The sequence below is a fragment of the Dreissena polymorpha genome, chromosome 2 (genome assembly GCF_020536995.1).
Source record: "Dreissena polymorpha isolate Duluth1 chromosome 2, UMN_Dpol_1.0, whole genome shotgun sequence".
NCBI classification, from domain to species: Eukaryota; Metazoa; Mollusca; class Bivalvia; order Myida; family Dreissenidae; genus Dreissena; species Dreissena polymorpha.
Window position 1 is genome coordinate 113552390 of NC_068356.1, and position 7358 is coordinate 113559747.

A 7358-nucleotide genomic window follows, 5' to 3' on the forward strand; every position below is an offset into this window, starting at 1 on the left:
TAATCGTTCGACAAACGAGTGTGAAGTTCGTGTGTGACATTTGTGTTGTAATTTCAGATGGCCCCTAAGCAAAATCTGAACAGTGGTAGTGCGGTATGTTTCGATTCTACGTTCTAACAAAAACGCACCATTTTATATGAATGAACCTGCTATCACAATATGCGTTGAACAACGCACTCAAAATACTCGTAGTCTTTCAATAATAAATGAAATTGGTCAATATCAAGCAAAAATCACATATCAAAATATATGTGTTATGTTTGATTCTTACGGTATTTGAAGCGTTCCTCTTTTTCATATTTCGATAATACCTTACAAAGCTGTCCTCAGAAACACTTAAGTATTCTTAAACTAAATTAAATTCAATTGCCAACCGCGTTATTCTAATTACATTCATTTCAAAAGCGAGTGCTTTATCAAAACAGTTATTACACCACAAAGATAACAACAATAAATGAAGGTATGACTTAAAACAATACAAACAAAACATTCTTCTAAAGTCTGTAAGATGCTAAGGAGAAAGCAAAATTTTGAGCAACCTGAAAATTAACAAAACAATATTTAAACAACTAATTCCTTATTCTGTATTATTTATAACCACTCCATATGATGGGGAAATTATATGGCACATTAATAACTGGTCCTTAAGAAAAAAAATACTCTAGAGTTCTTTTTCTCGATAGAGTTTATGTGCATTTTTATGTACAGGATCGCTTAATACGGCGATCGGACTGAACTATGACGTGCAGAGATGATCGAATCCGAAAATATCTCCATCGCATTTGGTTTGAAAAAAAAAATCCAATAAGACACTGATGTTGATTTATAATGACTTCAGCCAGTTGATATTAGCTGAGCGATTCCGATTGCATTTGGAGATTAGCATCGCAAAATTACACTGGGTCTCGTTTCCAAGCATAAATCTATGGAATTATCTTTCTCTCACACGCAAAATGCAATAAGGACATTATTCAAAAGGGCTTGAGGCCAGCGATTCATCGTCCGGTCAAACATTTTCAATTTACCGGTGATTCTGACATTTTTCACCATATAACGTTTAGTAAATTTTGCATTTAATTTCGTCAAATAGATGTGTAATAGAGTGATGAAAATTACTGGTTCTTCTATGAGTAAAGCCCGGTTTCCATGAAACCAACTGAATTTATGGGTTCTGAAGTACACACATGCTTGTCTTTTAATGAGATTGTTGTAAAATATCTCCACTTTCACCTTATTAGTTTAAATCTCACTTTTGCCACCATGTTTTCATATATTGAAACGTCTGTTGCACTATCTCCGCCTATATGTAAATTATCATATACTTTGTATGCGCGGTTTTGTAGGTTCGGCTTGTAAATATATTGTCCTCATGGGTTTTGTTGTAAAAGATGTCCACCTTTTTACTTATAAGTTATATCTACCCTTTGTCATCCTGCTCTCATGTATTGAAACGTTTTTTTTTTCTCATTTTGCACTATAACCACCTATATGTTTATTATAATATACATTGTAAGCGTTGTCTTGCCATTCATTGCTTGTAAATATGTTGTCCTCATGGGTCTTTTGACCTTTTAGAACTTGTGAAATAAACTATCACGTCGATTTTGTGCTGAAAACTGTTTCTTTGACGCAAAACCCGACTAGGTTTTCGGATGGAATCGCGATACCGTGCTTACATATTGATTATATCCTGATTATGTTTGATGATAAGGAAATCAAAGAAGTCATATTGTTTCTTTTCAGTCATTTTCTGCTACGAAATCGCTGCTGAAGGCGATTTTCATCAGCGCTGACAGTTTTCTCCGCCTTTACACTTGTAAACGACATCTCAAATTAAAGACTAAGCGAATTATTTTGTCCTGTGCCGAATACAACACACTTCAAAAAAAACTATAACGCTAACTCGAACAAACAAAACAAGCACATACATAATATACATGTCTATTTGTTATTCACAATTTACTCAACCACAAATGTTAATTCATGCAATTTTTCTTAGAATTATAATAGTGAACAAATTAATAAAGAACTGACTCCGCGAAGGAGACATCGTAAGATAAAGCGAAAAGTAACACATGAAAGGTCAGAGCAGATCTAAATGTCAACTTTTCTGTATAAGAACATGTTTCGATTCGATGCATGATTTATAAGACCGGGATGAAGAATAATTAATCTCAGAGAATAAGACAAGAAACGCTATAAGACTTAATATGAGTTTAATCATGTTTGTTCTCTTCCTGCATGGACAATAATGCAATGCGGGGTGATGGGCTATCACACATTGTGTCGTGTTCTGTGAAAATTGGGGAAAATGCAAGTGCGTAAATTGTCATCCCAGATTAGCCTGTGCAGTCCGAACATGATAATCAGGGGCGACACTTTCCGCTTTAATGGTATTTTTCGTTAAAAGGAAGTCCCTTTCACCGAAATTTCAGTTTAAGCCGAAAGTGTCGTCCCTGATTAGCCTGTGCGGACATACATGCTAATCTGGGACGGCACTTTACGCAAATGCATTATGCCCAGTTTTCTAAGAACAAGACACCATTGTACTCTTGCGATTCAACCCACCAGCAACACTGTAACACCTACAACTAATATATCAGAAATTTAAACTACAAATGAAACAATAACCTACGCGGAACGTATGATCTGATGTTGTTCAACACATGGCCAATATGTATCATTTGAAGATAGGATCAAGATACGTAATATGCCCTAAAATGAATATTTAGACGACATCTGATCTCAAATAGTATTATTGATCTTGAATAAAGATGGCTCGTTTTTTGCGCCATCTGTGTTTGTGGGTGGTTAGTAACTGTTTATGAAGTTATTTTTAAATTACGGAACATGTTTGAAGTTGAAGCCTGGGCTAATCCAGTGGATTTATAACCAACTAAGCGACAAAAAGCAGCGCATAACCTAAGTCTGTCATAACGTTACGGAAATGACTAAGTTTGAATATGGTGTAATTTCCGAATATCATTTAAAACGTATATAAACAAACTTCGTGTCCGCTGATACCTCTAGTCTTATTTATAAGACGCGCAAAGAATTTAGAGATACTTTATATAGTCTTGATTCTCCAAATATTACCAATTTAAAAGTAGCTTAATATTTGAGAGCGTCAACAAGTTGGACTACTGATATCTCGAACCTTAGCCATATGATATGGTTGCTCCGCATCTCGTCTTCATATACAACTCGGATGTGTTAATTCGTTTACAAACAAACGAACTTACGAACAAAATAATTAACGCTCGAAAAAACAAAGATCCTAACGAAAGAATGTAAGCAATAAAGCAATCAAACAAACAAACAAACACCACGTAATCAATCTGGTCAACAACGAATTCGCTAATCCCAGAACAATGACTCTGACGCACGCGCTTTGATATTCTTCGAAATGATGCTTCAGTTTAAAGGAAAGAAGCCCTATACATTTCCACATTTAATTCTGGATGCCATTCCGCTTTTTTCCCAGAAAAATAAAATAAAACAGAAACGAGCGCAGTCTTGATAATAATATATATGTGACCCGTCCTATAGGAAATAACGTTGACAAAGTGCAATGCATAGAATTCAATGCACTTCTGTGACTGACGGAACGATCCGTGAACGTTTTTCTCAGTAAATTCAAATAAACTCAACAATTCCATTTTTACCCATTTATGCCTAGCGTCTAGAAAAAAGGCCTTGGCAAACAGCGTAGACCCAGATGAGACGCCGCATGATGCGGCGTTTCATCTTGGTCTGCGCTGTTTGCTTTAAATAATTTCAGAAAGAAATATTCTTAATATAGAAATAAATATACTAGACATCCCTTATTTTGGAAATAAATTGATCCAATTAAGAAGGATGGGAGAGTTCACTAGGCATAAATGGGTTAAAAAAGAGTTTCATTCAGTAGAACAAGAGAACAAAAAGTGTATTTCTGATAATCCTCTTTATCAAAAACATCGGCACTAAAATAAACAACTACAATGTTTCGCAAAAAAATAAATAAGTGATATAAAGTCGTTTAAATGATCATGTACAAAGTTGTACAATGTGCCAGCAGCTTGAACGAAAATTAGCGAAACTATATTGAAAAGCATTCGCATGCAAATGCAATTTGAGGTAGAAAATTGGATGTTGTTATTGAACACTAACACGAAAACATTGATGTATTATTTTTGTAAACACCTCTTGAGAAATGTGTCAACTTGTCTTGGCTTATCAGAGAGCGCTTTTTATGCGTGCAAATATTAACACGTTGTGTAGCCTTGAGCCATTCTATATATTTTTTTGTGCGGGCGGTTACTTCCTTCTTACATCCGTTCAAACGATTGATTCCCGCTATTATGTTGTCATTAAAAGCCATTAACTTGCAACCAGTTTTAAGCAAATAAACTAAAATAATTTACGTCGTCTATATAGGAACTTGAACCATCCGCGCCCAAAATAGAACGTCTGCCATCATCGCCATGTATTACCTATTAATTACTATTAACGAACAAGTAAACGGGACCATTCCCCGTGTACAAACCGATGTCAATGTCTACCATATATATTATATAGAAATTTGTATTTAAACGCAATATTGCCTGATGTTTATTTTCCATATAAAGAACATGCTAAAGGTTAATGATATATTTGCATGAAGTCTGTTGATATTATATTTCTCAGACAGTGTCTAGATAGCAACCACCTTCCCAACTGGAATTTACCGTAACCACGTAATTGTTAGTCTCAAACAAGTATCAGTATCATAGACATTGGCAAGTAATTTATTTTAAAAGCTTTGCATAGAAGACATTGCGCTAAATTCTAGACACACACTTTTAGCCTTTGTTATTTTAGCAGACTAAACGAAGGTTTCCATTGGCTGCCTCTGGAACATTTTGTCCTTGAATTAACAGGCATGATCATGCGTAAAATAAATAAAAAATAATACAGTAAAATAAGCGATAAGTTAATACAGAACTGTCTACATAGGTCGCAACGTGTTTTTGTCGGTAACAAAGTTTAAAAAAAAAGCGGCATATAATGTTTTGGAAGAAAAAACTGCAAAAGAGATGGTCAAACAATTTTACATTTTCTATTCAAATACGTCACGCAATGCTCTCATAACTGCAATATTGCATTGACATTTTTTTTATAAATGCCAGTCACTTTCTTTTTAAAGAAAGACGCAGGATGTAATAATAATAATAATCTCTTCATTTTCCGAAGGTAACTCATTAAGACAACACATTGATACAAAGTCATGCTAACAGTTTAACAATGGCAATCTTATTTTCAATGAGGCCTTCAAACAACTATGGTATGTATAATGCATTTCTACATTATAATGCAAACATGTAGACTTTGACGGACATAAGAGTACTGTAACAGTGTAATAGAAGTGTTATAAAAAAAAAACAAGCATATTATATGACTTCTCTTATATTATTAATTTCTCTTCCAATATTGAAATGATCTCAAGGAACAAATATTTAATAACAGAAAGTATTTAAGAATATAAATGTATTGTTGATTACATTTTCCCATATGCACACACACTAACGCACACACACGCACACACACACACCTATACACACTTATACAATTACCATATCATAATTAACACGACCAATAACAAAAAGTTAACAAAAACAGCCGCGTACATTATTGTACAAAGTCAGAGTTTAAAAAACGTGGAATACATTATTCTTGAAATAGTTTACGATTGACAGAAGTAGCTGATATACACATATATTATAATTAAAGAAAACAATAGTCATGACCAGTGTTGTTCACAATAGGATATGAAATTACACAACTGTTATGAAAAAAAGCCTGCACCTCCTTGCTATATAAATAGCAATACATATATTTGTTTGCAGAATTTAAATCCTCAGTAATCATTACGACACTTATGGACGAGTATTTGACTTCTGAATAAAAGGAAAACAGAAAAATGTTTCTACGCGTGAGACTCAATTTGCGCCTCAAAGAGGAAATATTTCTTAAGCATTTGTTTGAAAGTGGTGCGAGTGAGAGATTGGCGAATACTAACCGGTATGTGGTTCCATATTTCCATACCAGAGAAACTAAACGACTATTTAAAAAGGTTTGAGTGAGGTGTTTTATGCGTCAAATCATTGTTTGATATCGATCTCAACTTGTAATTATTGTTTTTCCCCAGTTTTATCAAGTCGTCAATATATGTGAGCGTTAAATTATCAAGAGATTTGTAAATAATAATACCTGTGAAATATTTACATCTGTTTTCAAAAGAAAGCCATTGGTTTTTTTGTGATAAATCATAATAATTTATAGTTAAGTCATTACGTAATATTACTCTTAAAAACCTTCTTTGCAGTTTTGCTATTGTGTTTATGTCTCAAGTATTTGCATTTTGCCATTTGACACATCCATAATCAATAATTGGTGTTACACACGCATTATAGATCATAATTTTCATCTCAGTTGTTAGCAAATATTGTATACGTCTTAACAGTGATAATTTCGAAACAAGTTTTGAACAAGTTATATCAACATGGGCCTTCCAATTTAAATGTTTATCAAAATGGATACCTAGAAGTTTTTGTGTTGCAACATGTTTTATTTTTGAGTTATTTACAAACAAATTTAGATCTTCTGAATGTTAAAGTTTTTGGCGTGATCCTATAGTCATGCAAGTAGTTTTATCTGGGTTGACTGCCATATTATTTATCATACACCAATTTTGTGACCTTAGTAAGTCGTCTTGAAGTGTGCAATTTATCATAGTTATATTATTCCCTTTACAGTGGATTGTTAAATCATCAGCATACGTGCATATCAGATTCTGATGTTAGTTTTAAGGGTAGATCATTCACGTAAAGTAAAAATAACAAAGGTCCTAAAATGGAGCCTTGCGGTACACCGGAACTTATCATGCAGGTGTCTGATGTTACTCCATCTGCCCGAATTAGTTGCAAACGGTTTTGTAGATATGATTAAAAAAACTTCAAAGATGAATCCGAAAAATGATATAGTTTCAACTTGTGCCGAAGAATGGTGTGGTCTACTAAGTCACGTGCTTTTTTGAAATCCACAAAAACTGTTCCTATCATATAACCATCGTCCATACAATTTAACCATGTGTCTTAAGTATGCATCGGACATATGCCTAAACAGTACACATTGCGTCGACACGTCAACTTTACACACACGTTTCTGTCGTAAACCCAACGTTACTATGTCTCATTCATCTCAAAAATACGCACTGCTTTTAGGCTGTATGTTATTTTTTTCATTTTCATTATCCTATGGAGTAATAACTGTTTCCACATACTATATGTAATTAAAAATATTTTGAAATGGACAAAGAAAAGTACGATAATGAATTA